The sequence below is a fragment of the Lepisosteus oculatus genome, chromosome 2, assembly GCF_040954835.1.
Source record: "Lepisosteus oculatus isolate fLepOcu1 chromosome 2, fLepOcu1.hap2, whole genome shotgun sequence".
Taxonomy (NCBI): domain Eukaryota; kingdom Metazoa; phylum Chordata; class Actinopteri; order Semionotiformes; family Lepisosteidae; genus Lepisosteus; species Lepisosteus oculatus.
Window position 1 is genome coordinate 77,194,122 of NC_090697.1, and position 23,018 is coordinate 77,217,139.

Consider the following 23,018-nt stretch of genomic DNA (forward strand, 5'->3'; position numbering starts at 1 on the left):
CTGGCGCGTTAACTGACTTCTGGGAAAAGTGGCCCTGGTGTGAGTCAGTGTGTGTCTGTGTCTGTGTCTGCCCTGTGCTGGACTGGTGTGCCTGTTGCTTGCTGGGGTTTGGAAGACCAAATTTGGAAGATGTGGTTAGATGGTGGGTGGAAGGAAAGAAAGCTTGGTTTTACATAAAGCAGATTACATCGGCAGAACTACTTGAACAGAACTGTGAGGGTGCAATTTCGGAGATTCCAGTAGAGTAACTGTGTGTCAGTGGGTGAAAATAAAAAAGCAGACAATTTTAGGGAATAAGAACAATTAGTACACCGACTGAGTGGAGTAAAAACAGTCTTATTACAAAAACCCATAATTGAGCTGCGCCTGTTTCAAGCGCTGTTTCATTTGACATTTTCTAACATGTAACTAAATTCACAACTTTTCCTCTGGACAGAGACTTCGATCAACACCTTTCAGGGCTGCATCCTTACACCTTCTCCACCCAGTTCTGTCCTGCCTGCTCCATTGGGATCATTCCCAGTTCTGTCCTGCCTGCTCCGCTGGGATCATTCCCAGTTCTGTCCTGCCTGCTTCCCTGGGATCATTCCCAACTCTGTCCTGCCTGCTTCCCTGGGATCATTCCCAACTCTGTCCTGCCTGCTCCGCTGGCATCATTCCCAGTTCTGTCCTGCCTGCTCCATTGGGATCATTCCCAGTTCTGTCCTGCCTGCTCCATTGGGATCATTCCCAGTTCTGTCCTGCCTGCTCCGCTAGGATCATTCCCAGTTCTGTCCTGCCTGCTCCATTGGGATCATTCCCAGTTCTGTCCTGCCTGCTCCATTGGGATCATTCCCAGTTCTGTCCTGCCTGCTCCGCTAGGATCATTCCCAGTTCTGTCCTGCCTGCTCCGCTGGGATCATTCCCAGCTCTGTCCTCCCTGCTCCCTGGCCTGCCAGGATCCCCTGCCATTGCCGAGCGGAGCAGCCATGGACAGGAGCACCTATTCCTGCCTGACCGCCGTGCTGGAGAACCTGGAGAGCTGCGACCTCAAGAAGTTCAAGGAGATCCTGGCCCACCAGGAGATCAAGGAGCCATTCAGCCGCATCCCCAAGGGCAAGCTGCAGAGCGCCGACCACTGCGACCTGGTCAATCACCTGCTTGACCACTACCCAGAGCCCTACGCGGTGGAGCTGACCTTGCGCGTGCTGGAGGCCATCCCCAAGAAGCGCCTGGTCTGCATGCTAAAGAGCTCCGTCTACCCAGGTAGGAGCGGCGCGGCGTGGCGATAACACGAAAGCCAGCCGCTTCTACACCGACACCTCGACCACGACAACAACCACAGGGGTTGGGCCAGCGGGGGCTACTGAGATAGTCAGCTTCTCTAGAGGAGAGGGGCACTGCCTTCTCCAACACGACTGCGGGAATGTTACTGACACCCTGTCAGGACCTTGGTTTGATGACTCACCCAGAAGGCGCTATACAGCACACAGTCTCCTGTCGCTGCTCTTGGGCTGCTGGTTATTGGTTTAGAATTTCAGTTCCAGGCGGAGGACAGAGTGCCTCTTATTCTGAAAACCCCTCCTCGCCCCGCCTCACCGCTCCTACCTGGGTAGACGGAGCTCTTCAGCATGCAGACCAGGCGCTTCTCATTGGCGAAGCGGTGGCTCTGTGGCTCAGGATCTGCGCCTGTGGCTGGAAGGTTGCCGGTTCAAATCCCGCGGCCGGCAGAGGAATCCTACTCCGTTGGGCCACTGAGCAAGGCCCTTAACCCCAACTGCTCCAGGGGCGCCGTACCCTGCGATCTGACCCCCAGGATCTCTTCCTATCTGTGCGTCTGTGTGTCTCATGGAGAAAAGCTGGGGTATGCGAAAAGACGAATTCCTAATGCAAGAAATTGTATAGGGCTAATAAAGAAACATTATTATTACTGGTGTTCCAGCATCACTGCAGCAACATGGGTGTCTCCCATCTCAGTGCAGGCCAGGCCCAGCCTTGTCAAACCTTTAGGATCGATGTAGGGAGGCTGGAGGGAAGAAGAGTTGCTGGCAAAGCAGTCGATACCCACATGGGTCCAGATGGAGAACCTGGAAGCAGTCCACTGCCAGCATTCCAGTAAACCCACTTCATAAGACTCTCCCTCCTCTCAGTTCTCCAGAACAGCAGCTGTGATTCTGCAGACCAGGACTGTGCATTACCTTTGATAAAGTCAGACACACAACGTTAACCCAGGGGGTGTCCTGTAAGAGCTGTGCACGGGCTCACACTCAACATCCCTTCCATCCAGACTTGTGCAGCTCTCTTCCACTGTCGAGACTGTCCAGTGTTCAGTCAAGACTGGTACACAGCTGTCCTCAATTACAACTGACTGAACATGACTGAACACAGCGTGTGTGTATCAAAGGTGCAAGAGCACAGCCATAGACGAAACACCTTTACCTTCAGAGAAACTGACACAGCTGAGATGCAAGAGAGATGATGTGACTGATGGAATGGGCACCAGATATCGACAAGTTTATATCAGTTATCCAGGGAGTGATTGCTTTATTATTTGAAATCAATATACCCGTCTAGTCCAACCACTTTAAAATATATGGTAACAACCCCTTAACAGCCTTGAAAGAGCCTGTACAGTATCTTGTAAAACCTGAAATGTCTCAGTACAGCTCTGGTCTCATGTTTATGTATACCGATGCATAAGGGAGACTTTGTATTAACAAATGTCTTTTCTCTTGTTTTCAGAATACAGTTTGAACTCTTATAAACGAGGTGAGTTTGACTTCCCTTTCCTTTCCCGAGATGCAGCTGATTGCTGGTCTAGCAGATTGAGCAGTGCATGCAGGAGTCACAGAGCAGTGCTCTTCAGACCTGGAGGTCCTGGGGGTCCTGCACCGCAGGTCTTACGGGTCACCCCTAAACCAGCACTGTGTGAATCTGGTTCGATTGAGTCAGGAATGAGATGGGCAGGGGGTCTGGTCTGTCATGCCAAATGGACTTGAAACTGCTGAATCGGACAAAACGCCTGCTTACTGTAAGTGAGTGCTTCGACAAAATAGACCCATGACTTGACAAATGGATGATTTGGGGGTGAGCCACGAATCCCGCTGGATGGGAGATCTCCGAGGTCCAGGGTTGGTCACCGGAGTAGTACGGGGACACATCCTCTAGAGCTGGAACAAGTCAACCAGTGGCTTCAAGGGAAAAGGCAGGTAGAATGATTTACTTTTTTAATGCCTCCAAAACAGACAACACTAATGACTATCTCTGGTGTCTTTACAGCTCACTTTAACAGTGAATATGTGACCTGGGCCTTCCGTACTGTGCTTTTGGTAAGTAAGAAGGCACCCTGGTGCTCTTCAGTAGAAATATCTGTTAGTTTCAGAGTTAGGTTTGAGGTTTCTGAGGTTAGGGTTAGAGTTACCGTCCCGGTTTAGAATAGGGGTTGCATTTCAGACAGGAACCCCTTGAATGACTTTCACCCAACGAAAATCAAGTTCAACAGGGGCCGAGCTGAGGTTTGTTCAGCTGCAGGAGCTCTGATCGACGTCACACAGAGAGCAGCTCGCAGACAGGCCCTGATCTTGGGGACCCAGGGCGCTGTCCTCAAGTCTGACACATCCTCAGAATGTTTTAAAAACATCACCTAAGCAGTTGTAGTTGTAGCAGCTGTGTGATGTTCCCAGTTGTGTGACATTCCCTGGAGATATAGCCATGATGATGATGATGTTAATACACTACAGCTCATCCGGACAGAATGGACACTGTCCAGTGTTGCTCAAGAGGTGACCAGGCCTGGTCCTGGTGACTCACGACCCAGGAGGTCATGGAGGTCACCCTCAAATATTTTTAAATTCATTTTCAGCTCTGAAAGCTCTTAAAAGGTTGAAGGGGATTGGTCATTGGGATCACCCCTGCACCAGTTTCCAGCTTGCAGAGGTCGTCTTGTTCATGCAGGCGTGTTGCCTGAAATGGAACCAACTGATCTCTGTGGAAAATAAAAACACACTTGTTCTGGGAAGTCTGACTCTGTCATTCCCACCTGTGTCTGCTCTTTACAGTTTTTCACCTGTGTCTGCTCTTTACAGTTCTTCACATGTCTGCTCTTTACAGTTTTTCACCTGTGTCTGCTCTTTACAGTTCTTCATGTGTTTGCTCTTTACAGTTCTTCACGTGTTTGCTCTTTACAGTTCTTCACGTGTCTGCTCTTTACAGTTCTTCATGTGTCTGCTCTTTACAGTTCTTCACATGTGTCTGCTCTTTACAGTTCTTCATGTGTTTGCTCTTTACAGTTCTTCACCTGTGTCTGTTCTTTACAGTTCTTCATGTGTTTGCTGTTTACAGTTCTTCACGTGTCTGCTCTTTACAATTCTTCACGTGTTTGCTCTTTACAGTTCTTCACCCATGTCTGCTCTTTACAGTTCTTCACCTGTGACGAGCTGTTTAGTCTGAATTGAGCCGTGTAAACCAAGATCCTATTTCATTGCACAAATTACCTGCTTGAGCAGTCAAAAAGAAATGGGGGATTAATGTGACCCCTAGCGCCTGCTGGGGTGTGGCTCTCCAGCACCAGGGCTGTTTCAGCAGATGGAGGAGAGTTCAGATCTGCTCTTTCTCCTCAGTGGCAGGATGCTATGGTGGAGTTACTCTGGCTTTGTGTTCTTACTGTTTGGATCACAGAGCAGATCTATGAGTCGGGATGATGACACACTTTCCACAGCAGTCTTCAATCTCCTCTCCTTTCAGGTCACGAGCTGGTACCTCAGAGTTAAAAAGTAAAGCCATGAGGATCTTCAGTCAGGAGGATCGGTTGAGCATGAGACACTTCAGCGATCTTCCTCGGTTTTTATGTTTTCTCCATTGGCTATTATTTCTTTTGCTCTTCCCCAATTTTTTGAGCCACCGATGGCTGATCAACATGGCTCACTGCCACTGCTCTTCCTTTAGCCCAGGAGACAGGGGACCCTGTGGACACTGACCCCCACACCACTGTGGTCACTCAACGCCACAGCACAAGAGAGACACGGGACCCTGTGGACACTGACCTGCACACCACTGTCATCATCATCATTTACAGTTGAGGCTCCACTGAGGGCCGGAGCTCACAGGCTCTGTGCTGGAGCTGCTGGGGCTCCTGCAGCACTGTGACCTGAGGGCACCCTGGTCAGCATTAAACCCACCATTGTGTGTCTCAGCTTAACAGTATGTTTTGAAGAATGTGTTTCTGCTTAGATGGCTTACCAAACTCTGTCATCGAGGTAGTCAGTGAGTCACTGGCCTGTCTCTAAATCATGGTGCCCATAATTGTATTGTGATTGTGGCAGGTGCAATCACTGCACCAGGTTAAATTCAACATGTGCAGTAGGACTGGTCAGTTTCTTCAGATTGCTTTGCATACAGTGCAAACACAGTAAATGCATTTGATTCCTCTCATGTTTTCAAACGTTGTATCAAAGCTGAAAAAATCACTCCACTGCACGTGTCAGTGTTCCCAATACTGTATCTCTGGGACAGAAACTTTACAGATTTCAAATTCCTTACTGGCGTCTTCAGACTCCACCACATATACAGTACCTGTTCCTCCTCTTCAGCACTGGTGTCCGGCCCGGGCAGGTGGCAGGACACAGCAGTGAGCTCTGAGTAATCGTCATCTGTAGACCCTTGACCACAGTTGGTAAGTCTCCCACTGCACTGCTTCCTGTGCTGCAGGGACCTGGACTGAAGTCCAGCCCCTGTCATGCTGCGGTGCTTTACTTTCTAACATTTGTGTTTCTGTTTGGAAACAAATGTTCTGTAAATAATGGAACAGTTAAAGTGCTTTGGGCTGAGAGATGTTTTTTTCTTTATTTGGTCATTGCTGTGCATGATGCTACTTCTGACCCCTGTACAGAGTATATGTATGGACTGCTAGTGTGCAAAGACAAAGACTTTCCCATGCAAACATGTTTTGAGCAGTATGCGTTGAAAGTCTTACACTGTTTCTGACTTCACTCCTGGGCTCTGCTTTTAACCAGTATTGCAACACCAGATAGCGTCCCTGCAAAGACAAGTTTATACGCATGTGGAAGTTTTCATGTTTTAGAAAAGATCATTTGTGGCTTGTGGAACAAAAAGAACAGTTAATAAAAGCAGCACGTTTCTTATGCGGTGCTTTACTTTCTAACATTTGTGTTTCTGTTTGGAAACAAATGTTCTGTAAATAATGGAACAGTTAAAGTGCTTTGGGCTGAGAGATGTTTTTTTCTTTATTTGGTCATTGCTGTGCATGATGCTACTTCTGAAGTAGCATGATGCTACCTCTGTGAATTGGCTTCATTACTCTGCTCTCCTCCCCACTGATAGCTGATGTGTGATGAGCGTTCTGGCGCACTATGGCTGCCGTCGCATCATCCAGGTGGATGCTGCACATTGGTGGTGGTGGAGGGGATCCCCATTACCTGTAAAGCGCTTTGAGTGGAGTGTCCAGAAAAAGCGCTATATAAGTGTAAGCAATTATTATTATTATTATTATTATTATTATTATTATTATGCAACCGCCTGGGTAGCGGCTACTACCTGCGCTCTGCAATACGCCTAATCCCCAGTAGAGGGCAGCCTTATGGCATCTTTCGGAGCTGTAGCTCGTTCAAAAAGAACGGAATAACGGAACTTGTGCGGTAAGCAATACAAAAAGAACATAAATCTATAAATATCCAGGGCTAAGTTACAGGGTAATGCAGTAATGTTAATGCAAAATTATTTTGCCATATAATGTAAAATATACATCTCTGGATTTATTCCAGAGCTGCAATATCAATCCTAAACCAAATGTGACCAGAAGTGTACGCAGTATTTTAAAAGATGCCTAACTAGTGTAATTTTTTTTAATTTGCTCTGATTTGATTGCTACACTTAACTGCATATCTCTAAATTCTTGTTTGCCTTTTTTTATTGCTTTCGCAGCGTCTAGAAGATGTACATGATGTCAACATAAACATCTCAGTCTTTTCCATGAGTAACCTTTTCTAGCTCAATATTTCCCATTTTGTTATTATAATTTGATTTTAGTGCCTCCATGCAAAATCCTATCCTTATTTACACTAAATGTCATCTCCCAGGTGTTTGAATTTAATATAAATATTGTAGCGTTTACAGGTTCTTCTCAGAACAAATGACCAGTGGAGACGTGATTAACAAACCAAGCGCTAGCTTTATTCATTAATAACCACAAAAATCTAACAGAGGATATACACGCACATGAGGAGACTGACGGAACACGTACACATTTTTAGGGTGGTAATTACTTAACAACACGCTATACTCTTATAAGACTACACAGGGCACTAGAACTACTAGGACATTATTTACACAGTGTAGGGTCAGCTGCTGGTCATCGTGCTGACCCTCAGACTCTCCCCGGCTACCACTCCCAGCATGCCCAGCGGTACTACGAGCGCCTAGTGGCGCTTCCTCCTCACCACCAGACGAGGGCGTTACAATATGTTTTTAATTTGCTACTTCTGCAGTCTTTGCCAACACTCCTCCTATTTTAAAAATACCTCCTACTGTATTTTGGTATTGGCTGCAAACTAGTTTGCTAACTACACCAGACTCTATATTATTGATTTTCCAGGTTAGGAATAGCAGTGGTCCTAGTACAGATCCCTGTGGTACTCCACTAATTAAATCAAGCCATTCACTTTTTAATTCAGTCTTAATTCAGAATTGATCTTTTGTAAGGAGCTTCCTCAAAAGCGTTCTGAATCTAAATCTAAATCTAAATACACCTCATTGTGAGCAGTGTGTGTCCATCAGTACTCTGTATGGCTGAGTGCAGCTATCTAGAGTCTCATTATAACTGCCTGTCCACAATCTGTTGGTCATCTGCACAAGCTTTGCTTCCTTTTAATGTGAGGCATAGCTTTCAGGATTTAAACTGTAAAATAAGAAACAGATGAAGTCTGCACCAGCTGTTTTTGTTTTTCCGATGTAACATAAACGCAGGTGTTTCTCTGACCCTGTGCCAAGGACAAAACAGCAGCAGGCCCTTTTAAGGCACCACTGTAGTGTAGTAAATGATGGGCTAGACCGCTATTATAGATCTGTAATGGCCTTTGTTTCAGTGTCCTCTGGGTTTGTCTAATAAACCCCGCTCTGCAGCCAGCCCAGGGGGAGAGATGGCAGCACGCTGTTTTGGTAGCTAGAGCCATTCGCCATTTCACACACCGGAGTCCCACACTGCCTCACAGGAGAGCCGGCATGCATGGGAGGAGGGGGCAGGCCACTGAGGAGGGGGCACTGCTGTCCAGCGCGCCGAAGGCACCTGGATTGTGCCAGGCCCGCCTGCTCCTCGGGGTCCTGGCCTCACAGGTCCCCTGTTAGTACAAGCTGTGATCTCCTGCCCTGCGACGACAGCTGAAATGCCCGACCACTTGTCAGGGAGCCGATAGGTAGAATGGGAGGATCCTTATGCTTAGCCATGAATCCTGCAGAATGTGGAGTAGCACAGGGACAGTATCCGAAACATAATCTGGGAGCTTGGTCGATTGGAGAAGCAATGAGTCTGGTAACCAGGGAAATCCCAGAAAGACCATCCGAGAAACTAAATCCAAAGAGCGCGGTCGAAAAAAGCCAGGAGCAAAGATTAGGAACCAGGAGATCAGTCAAAAAGGTTGAGCCGCACACAAGAGAATACTACAGGAGGCTTCTCAATAGTGAGCATGGGTTGGTGCGTGAGGGAACTTTAAATACTGAAGGGAGAGGGATGTGGTTGGATAATTGGTCCGGGAGTGAGAATCTGTGGAATCTGGTGCCTGTGGGAATGTGATGGGTTCAGTCAGGAATGAGATCATGAAACAGTGGGTCTGGGAATGTAACGGCGTTTGTGAGGGAGAGTGCAAACACCACTCTCCTTCCCTGTATGATTAAATGGCTGGAGAACAACCAGGATGGAACAGCACAATGAGATTTTAATGTACCATCTCCTGCAATGTCAGTCAGCCTCCAGTAAAGAAGCTTTTTTCGTCTTAAAACTACCCAGAGCATCTGAAGCTGAACACTGGGGGTAAATCTAGCTTCAAGGATTTAAACCTTTTGGAGTTTGGAGTCCAGGTGAACTTTTACAGCTCTGTGCTCACTTTTCTGAAAGTCGCTATACAATTGTGAAGGCGCAAATCTCAGGGAGACGATCCAGGTATGGGAAGGAAAAATGTTGCACTTAGTAAAACTACGCATTTTTTAAACTCAGAAACAATTTCCCATGGGTAGCGTTTAATCTTTTATGTGGCTTTTTTTTGCTCAGAAGCAAAATGGTGGAAACACCGCAGTACCCCTGATTCTGTGGAACACTGGAAAAACCAGCTCTCAACAATTTTGTCTGAAAAAACTGGCAGTTTTGGTTAGAAGAAGGGGAGGGAGTTCCTATGATGTCACTAGAAACCCGAGCCTTTCTCTTTGCTGCACTTCTGCAACTCTCTCTCGCTCTCTCTCGTCCTCCTTCCTCCACTCCACGCTCAGCTGCGCCTCAGCTCCAGAGCTGCCCTGTCAGTTTCGAACAGCCCTGGAGGGAAGAAACACACAGACCCCTTGGAAATCCTGACCCCGGTCGCTTTCCCTGGACAGCTGCTGCCTCAGGTCCAGGTCCCCGTGCGCCTTCTCTGAGGTAAGAGAGGAATCTCTGAGCTCTCCCAGCCCCAGCACTGCCACGTGCCCTGAAGGGAGTCTGTTATTATAATAGAGAACGTTGCTCTGTCAGTGCATGATGGCCTGACGGGCAGAGGGGGAGTGACCATGCAGCGTGGGCTCGTCCCTGGGGACTGACAGGGTTCGAGGTGGCTTTCCTGCAGTGTGAGCTGACATGGGGGGGTTCAGAAGGTGTTGGGCTGAGTGACCTCCGGTACAGCGCGCGCTGACCTTTGGATTACTTCCTGATGTGGGTGGGAGGCAGCACGCACAGTGTCGGTAGCGCTGGCTGTGAAGAGCAGACAACGGCGTCTGTAGTCAGGTGTGCGCAATTGTTTCTATTGTTTTCTGTAAAGCGTCCAGCAGACCTGTTGCTTTGGTCTCCAGTGAGACACAGGTATGCTGGACATTAGCAGCCAAGGGGCAGGTGGAAGATGAAACTGCCACTGACAGGTCAGGGACGCTGGGCTATAGAGGTGCGTGCCCTGTGCTTGAGATGAACAGCTATGAGCAGCAGAGATGCTGGGCTATAGAGGTGTGTGCCCTGTGCTTGAGATGAACAGCTATGAGCAGCAGAGATGCTGGGCTATAGAGGTGTGTGCCCTGTGCTTGAGATGAACAGCTATGAGCAGCAGAGATGCTGGGCTATAGAGGTGTGTGCCCTGTGCTTGAGATGAACAGCTATGAGCAGCAGAGATGCTGGGCTATAGAGGTGTGTGCCCTGTGCTTGAGATGAACAGCTATGAGCAGCAGAGATGCTGGGCTATAGAGATGTGTGCCCTGTGCTTGAGATTAACAGCTATGAGCAGCAGAGATGCTGGGCTATAGAGGTGTGTGCCCTGTGCTTGAGATGAACAGCTATGAGTAGCAGAGATGCTGGGCTATAGAGATGTGTGCCCTGTGCTTGAGATGAACAGCTATGAGCAGCAGAGATGCTGGGCTATAGAGATGTGTGCCCTGTGCTTGAGATTAACAGCTATGAGCAGCAGAGATGCTGGGCTATAGAGGTGTGTGCCCTGTGCTTGAGATGAACAGCTATGAGTAGCAGAGATGCTGGGCTATAGAGATGTGTGCCCTGTGCTTGAGATGAACAGCTATGAGCAGCAGAGATGCTGGGCTATAGAGATGTGTGCCCTGTGCTTGAGATGAACAGCTATGAGCAGCAGAGATGCTGGGCTATAGAGGTGTGTGCCCTGTGCTTGAGATGAACAGCTATGAGCAGCAGAGATGCTGGGCTATAGAGATGTGTGCCCTGTGCTTGAGATGAACAGCTATGAGCAGCAGAGATGCTGGGCTATAGAGGTGTGTGCCCTGTGTGCCAGATTAACAGCTATGAGCAGCAGAAGTGCTCAGCTATAGAGGTGTGTGATCCGTCTTTGAGATTCCCAGCTATGGGCAGCAAAGATGCTGGCAAACTCCTCCATCCTGTCACCGAGCACCTTGAGACAAAATTAATTTTCAAAACAGACAATTTTACTTTTCCTTTGACCACAACACCAACATGAGTGAAAGCACCCCAGACAGTGTAGTGCTCTCACTGCCTTATAGCAGGCAGAATGAGGTAAGGGGCAGCAGCATGTAGCAGCCTGCCTAGGGTCTATTGACCTCTCTGTCCTCACCGCACGTCCCGGGGGCTAATGGGAGACCAGGCAATGGCCAATACAAGCACTCCTGCAGCTAAACAAAATCACAGAGGAGAAGAGGCTCCAACTGGATCTCACGTACTCATCTCCACCTTTTCCTGTGCGGACACTGAGAACACAAACACCTCTTATGTAACAGTGCTGCCTGCTTGTGGGGGAGTCTGTGTGGAGACCCACCCAGTTCGCACCAATGTGTGCTATTTAGAGCAGCCTGACTGTTCTGGAAGGCTCTGCTGTCTCTGACTGTTCCCTGAGACTTCCGCGGAACCTGTTCTTCCAAATTCAGGCCTCTGGGGATAGATCCTCAAGCTGCTGGTTTGGGCTGGTTTTGACTCTTTGAAATGTACTCCAGCAATTATTCTGCTGAACAGAATCTATCTGATTACCAAAGATGTGAGTTCCTTTGTCGATCGATTTCAGAGCATGTCATTATAGAGGAAGAAAAATGTCAGCACTGACACCATGTCTTTTGTTTTTCTCGAATGAAGCCTTTCATAGCTCGGCTCTGTGGTTCTACAAAACTACAGAAGACTACAGAAGCCCAGTGGAGAGGTGATCACATGGAGCGCTCCACAGCTCTCTCATTCAGTCCGTTAACTATGCCACGTGGGTGCTTCTCTGTAGCCCTCTGTAGCTTTCCTTTTTGATTGGCTGTAGTCCAGGCAATGGGTTGGTCACACAGCTGTACACACACTTCAGAGTTCCAGTGAAGCAGATCTGGGTCAGGTCAGAGGTCATGACTGAGTCTGTTGCACCTGCGCAAGTTGAGCTGTGATAGCTGAGCGCTGGGTGGCTGTGAGTGTATGAGATTGCACTATCACACTGAGTCAGGGAGGAAGGAAATGCACTTTTTCTAGATCACTAACCACACAGGCCTTGAGACTATTAAATGTTCCTGTTGCATCTGAAAACACAAACGAGAGGAGTCATTCAGCCCAACTTGTCCGTTTGGTTCTTGGTAGCCAATGGACCCAAAGATCTCATTCAGCTGTTTCTTGTACGAATCCAGGTAATGTGCTTCCACTACATGGCTGGGTATCTTGTTGCACACTCCCACCATCTTTTACGTAAAGATGTGCCTTTAGAAACCTATAGTATGTTGTGGTTTGTGTTTCGTTGTTGATCGTTGTTGATTGATTAAGAATACTTGTATCAAGTCCCCTCATAGTGTTCTCTGGTCAGTGTGGGGCACTCTCTTCAGACTAAAGAGACTCAGTTCCTTCAGCCTGTCAGTGTGGGGCACTCTCTTCAGACTAAAGAGACTCAGTTCCTCCAGCCTGTCAGTGTGGGGCACTCTCTTCAGACTAAAGAGAATCAGTTCCTTCGTGTCAGTCTGTCAGTCAACCTTAAACAAGTCTCTTAAGTCCCGAAATGCACTGTATCTGTTGACTCCTCTCAGAGCAGTAATATCTCTTCTATAAAATGGTGACCGAAACTCTATTTAATATTCTAAACTCCGCTCTTCCAGGGTGAAGCCTGAGCTCCTGCATGCAGCCTCTTGGTTTCTGCAACACTTTCAAAGAGGTTTCACTATTCAATATATACATATATTCAATATACAATGTATTAACCCTACACACGGTGGTTATCACACCAAAAATATTCACACATGAATTAGGTCTTTCTAAAGAAAGGTTTAAATTGGCTTGGCCATAGACACTCTACACAGAAAGGACAGGCTCAGTGACCACAGCCTGGACATAGACAATGGACACAGGCTGACCTGACTGCCCTGAGAAGACTGACACAGTGACCACAGCCTGGACATAGAAACTGGACAACACAGGCAGACGTGGCTGCAGAGACAGGACAGGATTAGTGACCACAGCCTGTCCCAGCTGGAGAAACAGAGAGTGGTTCTGTCACAGTTCTCAATGTTCTGCTAATTGATATTGATCAGGCAAAACTGAATGTGAATTTGAGAGGAGGGAGGGAGAGAGAGGGGCAGGAGGGAGGAGGCAATGAGACAGAGCAAAGAGAGTAGCAGGAGGCTGGAGATAAGAGGTATGTGTCTTAGGCTTCGCCGTAAGGACATGAATGATTACAGGCTGCTAAGATACACACACAGTTTACGTCTAACGGCCAGCATGTGAAGATGACACACAACCCTTCGATTGGCTTTCTGTAGCTTAGCTGAAGAAGCATGTGTCTGATGTCATCGGCGATCTGTACACAAGCCTGCTCTCTCTGTAGGTGGCTAAACAGTAAGTGGCTTATTTTGCCAATAGAGAAACTGTATCAGTGCTGTGCAGTACAGATATGCCACACTCCAAATAAAACCCCATGCTGAACAGTTCAGGACGTCAGAAGAGCATGAGGTGCTCTGTTCCCTATGGGGGAAAGGAGCAGCACACAGTACATCCACAGTAGTGGAAACTATGTGGGAGTGCATTTAAATTAGAGGACAGGAGGCACTCCTTTACAAAGAGGGTTACGGGAGTGTGAAACAAGCTACCTCACTGTGTTATTGAAGCCAGTGTGCTGGCTCCTTTCTAGGAACGGCTGGATGAGATCCTTGAGACCCATTAACTACTAACTATTAATTAGAAACTAATAACTGCTAACTACCCAACAGACTCGACAGACCGAGTGGCTCCTGTCACCCATGGCCTCTCTTACTTCCAATCCCCATGTTATCTTGCAGATATCCAACTAAACGTTAAGCCATTTTATCTATGATCAATTAGTAGGGTCCTAAAAGTGCTACGCATGCCTAAAGTTATGTAGTCACAGTGTAATCGTGTATGATATCATACAGAATTATTATTTCACTAGTTCCATGTGTACAGCGCGTTTCGTCGCAAAGGACCCCAAAGTGTTTCACAGACAGGAGGGGACCCCCGTCTCCCCCCGCCGAGCTGCAGCCACCTGGCTGACGCACAGCCGCCATTCTGCCCTGTAATCCTGTTAGAGTGAGCTGGGGCCCCTCGGCTGTTTCAGACCCCTGGGAAGACTGGCTGGGAGGGAGGGGGAGGCAACATCGGCAGCAGGAGGACACCCACACGCTGAGAAATAAGGAACGTCGCAGTGCAGCAGAGCCGCGCTCCTGACAGAGACGCCGGTCCGCCCCCCACACGGCTCGATTGCAAAACCACCCGCCATTTCACGTCACCCAGCAGCCCTGCGCAGAGCCACCTGCCCTCGCGAACGAGTACACACCCAGAGCGACAACACCCAGCCCTGGCCGGAAATTCACTCCGAACGCAGAAACAAACCCCAGAGCGCCCAGCGTCTGATGTTGACATCCATACAAGTCCAGGCAGCCAGCAAGACCTGGGCTGGCTCACTCTGCCCCCCCTCCGAAGTCATGTTTGGCCGAGGTACAGGCTGGGCTGCTACAGTCAGACACAGTCACTCCTCAGTGCGCTACTGACACGCTACCAGTGAGCCAGCTTCACATCGGCCTGTGTTGGCACACTCCAGGGGTGTCTCAGAGGGAAGTGCCCCTTCTCACACGTCCTGGGGTGAAGGGGAGGCAGGTAAAGTCTGGGCAGGAAGAGCCCGCGGAGCCTGGCTCTCGAGGGTCAAGGGCACACCTTCCCGCGCGGCGTGACTTTCCTCAGCTCCTGCCTGCCGGAAGCACTGCGGCATTAAAACGTGACATCGGAACGTCCCTGCATGTCCCCGCTACTGTCCGCGCAACCGAGCCGGAGGTCGTCTGCCCTGCTTGAGCGCGCCGTCAGGGGGGGAGGCTGTCTGAGGGGCTCCTGCTCCCCCAATTCCTCCCTCCAAAAAGCCCCCCGAGTTCTCGGTCTCACTGGAAGCGTGGGGCAGAGACAAGAGAGGCTGATCGAGCTTTCTTTCATAAACGTCCAGACTTTCAATTCTTCTGAAAGCTCAGGACCCCGGGAGGTTACATGGTTCACATGAGCTGAAGCTCAGGGCGACGCTAAAGACTTGTAGCCGTTCTTGTGCCTGGAGAACGGCAGCCCTGAGGGCCTTCACTTGTCCAGGTGCCTCAGACTCTGTAACCCAGACTCCATGAATTCCCTTAAGGAAATACGTCTGCAATTAAGTCACATACACGTGTAAAAATACAAAGATGAAGAACAACAAACAGGTAAGGGCTGAACACAATTGAAAGTGTCCTGAGGATTTTCTCAGGGGTAGGAAGGAGTTTCAGCTGCTCTTCCCACACGGGGCTGTAAACTGAAAGGCAGTTGAGTTCATTGAGGCCAATGAGTCAAAGTAGCAGTGAGTGGCGCGGAGGGGCTGGCAGACAGTGCCGGGAGCCGGAGCGCAGTGGAGGGAGAGAGGTGTTTGTCTAAGAGGTGTGTCTGCGCTCGGGAGGGAGGGGGGCAGGGCTTCAGTTAGGCGGCTCACAGCCCCTGGAACAGAGATAATAGCTGTGGAGCACACCACAGAGCACAAACAGGAGCAGGCACAAACCCGCACAGTGGTGTGCAGTATCTCTCCGTCTTTGTGGATCATCCTGTAGGAGAGTGAAGTTCAGGGGTTGTGGGTAGCACGGGGGATGTGTCATGGACGAGTTCGGGTTGCTGGGTTTGGTGGGACCAGAGTTTGCTCAGTGTCAGCTGACCCCCCCCCGACCAGCAGTGACGTTTCTGCGCTGGAGGACAAAGCCAGAGTGAACGGGGGTCCTGTCTCAAGGCGCAGGAGCTGTTCTCCGGGGGTCTCTGGGGTTCCCAGCAGTTCCTGCGCTGACCACTGCAGGTCCTCTCTGCGACATTAAACTGCTGGTGCTTCTTCTGCAGTGTCTAAAGCTACAATGCAGTGATTGATTAAACTAACATTTGAGTAACAACACATTTCTGGTTGATTTCAAATTTTGTTGTTGTGTTTTCACCACTTATGTAACTATGAAATACAACCACTCATATTGGGCCAAAGAAATAGAACCGAGTACAGTTAATATGTAATTTCTGTAATTACTGTAGTACTGTGTGTGTCTGCAGCTTTATTCTGGTATTGTATTACATGGGACGTACTGTGTCAGTCTGCCCTTGATTTTCCTGGCTTGGCCATGGCCATGTTTCTGGATTAGTTTAAAAAAGGGGCTCTGAGAATAGTTAAAAACGTTTAGAAAGTGTAACACAAGTGCCAAATGGATTTCTAGGAAGATGTGGGAAGGAAAGTCAATCAGGCGCTCAGATGGCGGGTGCTGTATTTAGTTTAAGTCAAAGAACCTGATAAAAGTTTCAAGAAGTCTGTTCAAGAGCTTCAAGGGCAACAGCCACCAAGGACATCAAGAAGACTTCAAGAAAGACGCCCGGCCCTTTTTAAAACCAAGTACTGGAGGCACACCTTTACACAAAGTGCTGCAGGAGTATGGAACAAGCTAAGTTGCCAATACTCTCAGAAAACAGCTCAGATCAATGAGGCCCTCAGATCAATTAGCTGCTAAAGACCACTCAGGCCAGATGGGCTGTTAACTGCTGCATTCTTTGGTTCTCACGTTCTGCAACTGGTTTTCTGGGGTCTGGTTTCAAGAGGTTGATGGAGGAAGGCAGTGCTGTCCCCCAGCATGCAGAACTCAAGCAGTCTCAAAGTGAAGCAGGCCAGGACCCCCTGGGCACTGTGCCCTGGGTTAAGACCAGCACTGCGGGGCTCCCTCGGCGCTGGCCTGTCTGATCTGATGGGAGTGGGGGGCTCTGTGCGCTTCTGGGGAACCAGACCGCTGACTCGCAGGGCAGCGACTGGGCTGGGGGCCCATCCTGGCAGAGGAGATAAGAGGCCTCAGGCTTCTGCCCGACTGGAGGTGTTTCTCTTTACCTCGTGGTTGTGTCATGAGCGTCGTTAGTTCTCTGCCAAATGGCCACCGTGTGACAGAGCTGCTGTCTCTAACAAGCCTGTCCTGCTAAATTCACTCAGGCAGAGAGCCCCGCAGCTGGAGCAGTTTTTGTGCTGTGCGGATCTCCCACAAACACTTTGCTGCTATGTCTGATATAAGATGAATAAGATCAATTAAGGAACTTAAAAATTCTAAGATCAATCAAGGAACAATGCCATCTAGGACAGGGATCTCCAAACCTGCTCCAGGAGAGCCCCTAGCCGATTAATTTTGTAGGTCACCCTAAATCAGAGGGTTACCAGCCCTGGTCCTGGTGCTGGTCCAATCCAATTAGTCTTACAGGTCACCTGTGTTCAAAGTTCAATAAGCTACTGCTGAGTCAAGCGAGTAATCTGCTCAATTCAGAGAGTTTTGCCGCTGAAGGGCTGAAGGGAATTGAGATTTTAGTCTTAAATGATCTCTAAATGACTTAATTTAACAACTTGCCTATTTAACTGGTCACAATGGAATCGTTCCAGATCTTTACAACTAGGGGATTGAATGGTGATCCCCAAAACCTTCTGGGCAGGGGCTCCCCAGGACCAGGGCTGGAAACCCTTGATCTAGGATATAGCGACTGGACCTCAGTGACACACGACAAGGACTGTAAATAGCTAAAAAGCAGTGGCTTTGGTTATGTCTGATAATGGCCTCTGAGCATTTAAAAATAACCTTTGTGAGAAGCCAAACTTGGGCAGACTGCTGGAAATCCGAAGATGAAGAGACATCTTCGGTATGTGAATTTGCACCAGCTGAGGGTTCGGTGTTTCACCAGGGATGTCTAAGACAGTGAGTGTGAGAGTCAGGACACAGTGGGCAGGCAAAGAGTTAAGGACATGAGCGTCTTCCTTTCTCTCCACCCTCCCTCTGTCTCCTCCCTTGCTAAGCTCCCTCCCTCTCTCTCCCAGTCTGCTCAAACTCTGCACTGAAAGCGGTTTAAGTAAAACTCATTGACTGGCTGTATGTCAACACAGAAGCAGAGGCTGGAGGATTTAACAGGGGAGTTTTTGAAAAAGAGGAGAAAAGTTTCGGAAGGGGGAATCCGGAAGATTGGAAAAACAGGGACAACTTGCCTTCGATGAGGTGAGTGTGATGGGGGAGAGAGGGCTTTTTAGAAGGGATCCACAGTGAGGAGCCACAGCTCTCAGAGCCAGAGTGGAAGAGGGAGCAGTCAATAGCAAGGCAGTCTTGCATCATGCTGGCAGCATGCAGGGCGAGCCCTGGAAGGACGAGCAGCTGTGTTCTTCCACAGCCCCTCTGCCTGCTGCTTGGACCCCTGTCTCTGAGAGCGGGAGAGTGGCCAGCGATGAGCCAGACCCTCACAGAAAGGCCTGAAGGCTGTGGGCTCTCTGGAGGCTGAAGGATTCATGTGACTCTCCTGCACATCCAGCCCCCCAGGGGCACAGGACCTCCTGAGTTTCATTCCACCTAATTAGTTAACTGAATTCGTTATTCGATTAACTGAACCAAATAAACACTTTCCTCAGGTCTAAAGCAAATTGAAAGAGACCTATTATACCTGCTGGCTTGCTCTTGAGGGCCAAAATTTATTAACTACTTTTAGAAATTCTTGGTTTATCTTTTTGGAGGAAAATAAAACTGATTTTCATTTTATGCATATAGTGGGAACAGGTCCCCTGTGGTGGGGTTCAGACTCAGCTTATGGGGCTCAGAGACTCAGCTGGTGGGGTTCAGACTCAGACTCAGCTGGTGGGGCTCAGAGACTCAGCTGGTGGGGTTCAGACTCAGCTGGTGGGGTTCAGTGTCAGATGGTGGGGTTCAGAGACTCAGCTGGTGGGGTTCAAAGTCAGATGGTGGGGTTCAGTCTCAGCTGGTGGGGTTCAGACTCAGCTGGAGGGGTTCAGACTCAGCTGGTGGGGTTCAGAGTCAGATGGTGGGGTTCAGACTCAGCTGGTGGGGTTCAGAGACTCAGCTGGTGGGGTTCAGACTCAGCTGGAGGGGTTCAGAGACTCAGCTGGAGGGGTTCAGACTCAGCTGGTGGGGTTCAGAGTCAGATGGTGGTGTTCAGAGTCAGATGGTGAGGTTCAGAGACTCAGCTGGTGGGGTTCAGAGTCAGATGGTGAGGTTCAAAGTCAGCTGGTGGGGTTCAGACAGCTGGTGGGGCTCAGAGACTCATGAAGGAAGCCAGGGTAGTGGCTTCTACACCATGTCTGGGCAGCTTGTTCCATACCCCCTCAGCCCTGTTCCACATGGTTTCCAGTCGCGTTCCCTCGGTTCGTGTGTTACTGTTTGCTGTGAAGATGGCCTCTGAGGGCCTCGCGGTCTTCAGGACAGGAGCACCGCAGTCCGTGGAGCTGAACTGGAGCTGTCACGTGACAGTCACGAGCTGTCGGTCCTGCTCTGCTTCCTCACCAGGCCTGCAGCTGAGGCTGGGGCGACCGGCCCGGAGAGAAGCTGGACTGACTGTTCTCTCCCAGCTGCACTGCTCTGCGACGGGCCGGAGGTCTGGGGATTGTTCACGCTCAAGCCCAAGCACACACTGCCTGACGCTGAGACGGCCTGTTGATTTGGCAGGGGGTCCTAATTTTCTGGCCAGGGGATATAGTGCTTTCCTGCGAGGACACTAGAAGGACACAGGCATAGGTGGGGATCGACTGTCCTCTCTGGAGGTTGGGGTGAAGATGGCAGGAATAGTGCCTGCAATGGGCGGGGCGGGGCCAGTGTAGCTGAACTGGGAATACTGGGAATACTGGAAACAGTCCTAAAGGGGCATTTTCAATATACAGTACAATGTACAGAAAGGGCAGAGAAAGCAATTCAATGCCGTACATTTTGAAATAGAATGGGATTTCAGGCTCTAAATGACATTTAATTGTGACTTTCTCTCTCACATCCAGCCACTTTAATGGTGTTTAATGTTCTTGTCTTACTGACAAAATCAAAAGGAGGAGCCTTTGCCAAAGTATTAAACATAGTTTTTGAAAGCTGCGGCCATTTTCCTTCCTGAGAAACGGCCTTTTGGCAGGAACCACCTCACTGAGCACAGAGAGAGAAAATGAAGAAGCTGGAGTATAAGGTCTGTCTGTGGACCAGTTTTTATTTAGAAGCAAAGAAAATAAAACATCCCGCAGAAATGCCTTGGATCTGTTTTGAAAAGCTACAGGACTGGGGCTCCAAAGTCACTCCACCTCCGCAAGGGCCTGAGTCTACAATCCAGACAGCTGTGGCCAGAGCCGGCCTCTCCGAGGAGCAGACGAGCAGCTCCAGACAAGAGGAGCCATTCTTTCCTCCTGTCCTGCCTGGCCGTTAGGCCTGAATCGATCCCAGGATCTCATCCAGACGTTTCTTGAAAGAAGCCAGGGTATTGGCTTGAACCATGTGGCTTGTTCCACTCCACCACAACCCTTCTGGTACAGAAGCGCCTCCTGTGCTCTGTTTTAAATGCACTTCGTCACATGTTCCAGTTGTGTCGTCTGGGTTGTGCTTCCCAGTTGGTTCAAGGCCTTTGGGGATTTTGAATACGTGGATCAGGCCTCCTTGTAGTCTTCTTTGTTCAGGACTAAAAGGTTCAGCTCTTCCAGCTCATCGGTGCAGTTCACTCCCTAAATCCCAGGAGTGTATCCGCTTGCTCCTCCGTGGGCAGATTCCAGAGCTGCCGTGTCTTTCCTCTGCCGTGCCGACCACATCTGTTCACAAGATTCTGAAAGAGGTCTTACTGATGCGTTCTGCAATTGCAACATTCCACCCCATGTTATCAATTCTACACTTTCCACATACATCCCAGCATTATGTGTGCCTTTCTAATTACTTCCCTGCTGTGCCTAGTAATTAGAGAGGAGACGCACAGTCAGAGCTCACAGTCACGGTCAGGGCGCCGATCAGGATTGGGGTGCACAGCACTTCGGAGAACCCCCTCCCTCCTCGGGGTCCCAACAGGAAAGGAGATTCAGGGTTTGCAATCCCACATGGTTGGGAGTGGGGTATCCTGCTGGGTGCCGTTTCCCATGGATGCGCTTGGATAACCTTGGCAGGTTAGGTGCCGATCGCCCGGATTCCGAATGGGAATGGGAACCCATCTGTGCCGCACGGGCGCTGACGGGGCAGGCCGGGAGCTGCAATCACATCCCACCCTCGTGCTCCCTGCCAGCCCCGGGGATCTGCCTTCGCTCCCAGAGCCGACTCGAAAGCGAACGGGAGCAGCAGGTCGGACAGGTCCCGTCAGTGACTCCGTGTTTCCCAGAAGGCCAGGGCTGGGGGCTGTGTGTCTGGAAAGAGCCTGCGTGGATCCGATCAGATCCCAGAACCAGCTTGCGGACCTGACTCCATTCCACACGGGCGGCAGGCGGCCCAGTGCTGGTGGTGGGCAGGGCTCCAGCCGTGTGTCTGTGATCCCAGAGCCGTGGGACAGTTTGGGGTTTTAACCTTGCGATTAATCCTAAAACGCCACCTCCTTTCCAAGATCCGGGCTCTTCTGGGATAATTGTAATCTAAAAGCAGGACTTTTAAAATAGCCATAACATTTTAGCCATCTCACGCTGAGGTCAGGATTCTATCTAGAACTGATTGGCCAGAATATAAAATTAGAATCAACCCTAAAATATCCTTAAATATATAATGTATATAATGGTTGGACAATTGAGCTAAAGGGCTGAAAATTCATTGAGATATTTCTATGTCTGCACCAGTGCAGTCTGACTGGTCCAGTTTATGAATTTGGTTGCGTTATCCCAGAGTTCTGGACAGAGGACTTTCAGTACTGTTTGCCTGAGGATGTAACAGTCAAATTGTGAATCACGTAGTCATTTTTGTTAGTTGAGTATTTATCGGTCAAGAAAAGAACAACACAGAAATATCATAAGAACGTTAGAAGGGTTTCAAACGAGAGGAGACATTAGGCCCATCTGGTGTGTTTGGTAAATAGCAGCTTATTAATTCAAGAATCACTTCCAGCTCTTGCTCCACACCCCCACCACCTTTTGTGTAAAGAAGAACCTCCTGTTCTCGGTTTTTAGAACACTTCCACCTGTGTGCTCTGGTTCATGTTTTACTGGTCAGTCTGAAGAAATCCGCTGGGTTTGCTTTAGTGCCTTTGAGGATTGTGAATCATCTGTTGACGCCCCGCCGATCCCCCGTCCGGTGCAACAGCAGCAGCGCTGTCAGCGTCTGGAGGCGTGCTGTCAGCTTGGCTGAAAGAGCCCAGTGTCCCCGAGCCAAAGCCGCAGGCCGGCGGGTGGACACGGGGGGGCCGGAGGGTGGACACGGGGGAGGCTGGATTGAGGAGCCAGCCACCCGCTGGCGGGGCGGCACCAGCTCCAGCCTGCGGCCTTGTGACGCTGTCCAAATCCCCCACCAGTGCTGCCTCTCCGGAAGCCGAGTCCACTGCTCACACAGGCAGCCTGAGCTCACGGGCCGGGCTGTGGCACCGTGACCACAGGGCGCCGCCAGCTGTAGGGCACAGCTGGGGCTGGGGGGCGCTGGGACTGCGGCTCCTCTGCCCCACACACTGCCACCTGAGGCACGGGGGGGGGGGCAGCCCATTCCAACTGGGGGCGTCGTTTAATACAGAGGGAACAACTGGGGACCCCAAAATCTGACAACAGCAAAGACAAGCAGCCGTGTCTGTCAAAGAGAGGGCATGTGTGCCGCGCAGACAGTGACCGAGCACAAAACGGAGTAGACACGAACGCAGCAGTGCCTGGTCTGGAAGCTGGGCCGCATGCACGATGCTCATAGAGAAAGCCAGCGCTGAGTATAGGTGAGGCAGTGTAGCTGAAACACAGGACACTTCCACAGGATTTGGGAGAGATGGAGAGCTCGTTTTAAAGAGGCACAGTGCTGCGCTACTCCGCTAAGAGCAGTCAGAGGTGTGCAGGGACCTGATTCGCAGCACTTCTTACAGAATGAGTTCCTGAACTTCAAGGGGTCAGTTTGATCAGCAGTCCCAAGAGTATTCTAGCCTCTCAGAAGCTGGCCCGTGAGTTCTGGGC

General features: G+C 49.8%; 1 protein-coding gene and 1 long non-coding RNA gene across 4 annotated transcripts in view; both read left to right on the forward strand.

Annotated features, from left to right (window-relative positions):
• Positions 1-3,256: 3,256 nt before the first annotated feature.
• On the forward strand, positions 3,257-5,804 carry LOC107077806 (uncharacterized). Its single transcript, XR_011184584.1, has 2 exons — positions 3,257-3,308; positions 4,723-5,804. It is a non-coding gene; the product is annotated as an uncharacterized lncRNA (long non-coding RNA).
• Positions 5,805-9,419: 3,615 nt separating this feature from the next.
• Positions 9,420-23,018, forward strand: part of slc38a5b (solute carrier family 38 member 5b) — a 33,825-nt gene continuing 20,226 nt past the window's right edge. Inside the window, exons 1-2 of one of the 3 annotated variants that reach the window (XM_015340753.2) lie at positions 17,976-18,153; positions 19,447-19,674. The gene's annotated coding sequence lies outside the window, so the exon portion shown is untranslated. Of the gene's footprint in view, positions 9,617-17,975; positions 18,154-19,446; positions 19,675-23,018 lie in introns of those variants that run through there. The other 2 variants (XM_015340736.2, XM_015340743.2) reach the window with 2 other exon arrangements.